This window comes from Myotis brandtii, unplaced genomic scaffold (genome assembly GCF_000412655.1).
Source record: "Myotis brandtii unplaced genomic scaffold, ASM41265v1 scaffold1890, whole genome shotgun sequence".
NCBI lineage: Eukaryota > Metazoa > Chordata > Mammalia > Chiroptera > Vespertilionidae > Myotis > Myotis brandtii.
In genome coordinates this window covers 35,705-38,520 of record NW_005357038.1, presented here as the reverse complement: position 1 = coordinate 38,520, position 2,816 = coordinate 35,705, and the positions used below count along the sequence as shown (strand labels likewise).

Sequence of the window (2,816 nt, the reverse complement as noted above, 5' to 3'; positions counted from 1 at the left end):
GAGTGACTAAAGCTTCCAACCGCTCCTTGTTTTCTTCTCTCTCTTTTTTTTTTATTCTGGGCCAGCTTTAGCTCTGAGGCCTCGCTGCTGAAAACATAGATACAATGTTGCGGTCCGAGCCTGGCTGAATGGAAGCCCTTTTCTGGGGTTTTGTTTAGCTTCTTATTTGCAACATAGTATATAGTTGCTTAGAGTTGCAACTGAGAGGCTGGCAAGTGAGGCGAGGAATGTTGGAGTCCGCAGCAAGCAAGCCTCCCTGCTCGCTTCAGTGCCTGGCTGCCGGCCGCCATCTTGGCTGACAGTTAATTTGCATAAGTATATGCTGATTAGCCAATGGGAAGGGTAGCGGTCGTAAGCTAATTACCATGTTTCTCTTTTATTAGTGTAGATATGAAATTCTCCAATAAACGTACTTTTTTTTTTTTCTGGAACAGAAATAATCTGTTGTCCCTGAAGCTTCTTTTCCTTTTTTTAATTGTTTTATTGCTTAAAGTATTACAAAGAGTATTACATATGTCTCCTTTTTTTCCCTGCCCTTGACAATCCCCTGGCCTCCCCTACCCCCCAGTGTCTTATGTCCATTTGTTATGCTTATATGCATGCATACAAGTCCTTCAGTTGATCTCTTACCCTCCCTTCCTGCCCCCCTTCTGAGGCTTTGGGAACTGTCTGCCATTTCAAATAAATTGTGGAATATGCTCTGTGTGTAACACCAACCGGTTTTACTTTGGAGATGTCATCCTCACATAGTTGCAAGATACTGTATGGTTTTTTGTAGGGCGTGGCTATAGGGTTAAGCCTCAGACTCACCTGTTGGCAAAGCCACAAACAAGTCCCAGCTTAGAGGGCACAGTCCTCTTAGCATAATTAGGCTTGACCTTATGACATTCCCTAGATCTCTACTAGGAAGCTAATGGGCTGAGGGAGATGTGGCAAGTGCTGCCCAAACAAGTGAAACTCACAGAATATTATAACTGTGGTGACTACCTTGTAGAACATTGTAACTATGGTGACCACTACCTTGTTTACCTCTGGCTATAAAATAAAGGCTCAGCTTGCCTCTGGATCTCTCTCTGTGGCCTCAGCCAGGCACAGGAAGATCCACCTAGACCCTGATTATTCTCTTTGTCTGTCATTTCTTCTTCCTTTCACCACCCTCACTCAGGCTTCCAAACCCTTGGCTAAGCTGGCTCCGGACAGTTATTATTACATTTTCCAAATGAATTTTTATCAGAAATCATAAATAAACATCAATGATGAGAGAGAATCATCCATTGTCTGCCTCTGCATGCCCTCTTCTGGGAATTGAGCCTGCTACCCAGGTATGTGCCCTGACCTGGAATCAAACCATGATCCCTTGTTCATAGGTTGACGCTCAAGCACTGAGCCACACCAACTGGGCGAGAAATCTATTCTTGAATGTTAAATAGATGAGGAAATCCCAGAAGTTCTAATAACACTAGGTGTAGAACCAACACATATGTTAGTCGTGCACTTTTAAATATTTTCTGTGCACACCTAGAAAATGAATTTCTCAAAGTTGCAAATATGGCTTTGCCTAAATTGCATGTCAAAAAACAACATTTAATTCTTTTACAAACAACCTAAATCATCTGACCTATAGAGGAAAGTCAGAGGTGAGAATTTTGCTCAGTAAGAGTAGAAACATCACTTGCATTAGAATAACCTAGGTTTTGGTAAATGTTCATATTCTAGGCCCTATAACAGACTGATAGGATTAGAATTTCTAGAAAGTGTGTCCTGGAAATTTGCATTTTAACAATTCTACCGATCACACTTAAAAAAAGGGTGGGGGGGGAACTATATTACTGTTTCAATGAATGTTTATCTCAACCTCCAGAGAAGGCTTTGTGAAATGTTATTTGATCTCCAATTAAAAGATCGTTATGACTTTGCTATTATGAAATTTTCCAGGAAAAACCTTGGATAACTCAACCTTTGGAGTGTGGTGAGGAAGAATTTATACTGTATCACATGGACACACGCACCAAAAAGCACCAATTCCAGGAATTCTTGATTCGGAGTGTCAGGCAGCCCAAAAAACATTCTAACATAACTCCTTTTAACTACTTATTATATTTAGTATGTCTTTCACAGTCTTAAGAGAGAACAAGCTATTTTGTTACAGAAATAAGGAGCAAAGAGTAGAGTGTGAGATGCATTTTTACATAGGATCTCGGGACTGGCGAGTCATATATTGTTTGTATCTCCTTAGTGAATATAGGAGAAAGTACTTGTATAAAGAAAAAATGTCATGTGTTTTCCTTATTCTTGCCCTGAGTCCAAAAGAAAAGAAGAAAAACAGAAAATTGAGGAGAAAGAAATAAATACATTGTATGCTGAAGAGAGGGTAAGACTTGAAAGAGGCTCTATGTTTACGTTTTCACTACTCACTGTTACACGTCAACTGATGAAGCAAAATCCACTTCTGATATAACTGCATGGATTACAGAGAATGATGTGCTGCTGAGAAATAAATACTCCCTACAAGTGTATTTTGGCCAATGAGTAGTGCTCTAGGGAGTCAACACATAGCTCACTTTGAATAAATAAATAAGGTAATACGTTATTGATATTAGGACATAGACATCTGATTAGTCCAGACAAAGCAAGAGTCAAAACTGGTGGTGATAATAAAGAGAGCTGCATGTAACCAGTCATCATATTTACTTAAATTGGAAACTATAAAACAACAAGAAGATGTATTTGAAAGCTGTAGCAACATCTTCCTTGGGCATGAAGGATGGCTCATGAATCTTTTAGACCTATCTCAGAAGGCTGGTGTTCCTTTCCAG

General features: G+C 39.8%; 1 long non-coding RNA gene across 1 annotated transcript in view; it reads right to left on the bottom strand.

The window, feature by feature from the left end:
* The window catches only part of LOC106725804, an 8,825-nt gene extending 6,324 nt beyond the window's left edge, over positions 1-2,501 (bottom strand). Inside the window, exon 1 of the long non-coding RNA XR_001361782.1 lies at positions 2,416-2,501. This is a non-coding gene — a long non-coding RNA (uncharacterized LOC106725804). The remainder of the gene's footprint in view (positions 1-2,415) is intronic.
* Positions 2,502-2,816: the final 315 nt, after the last annotated feature.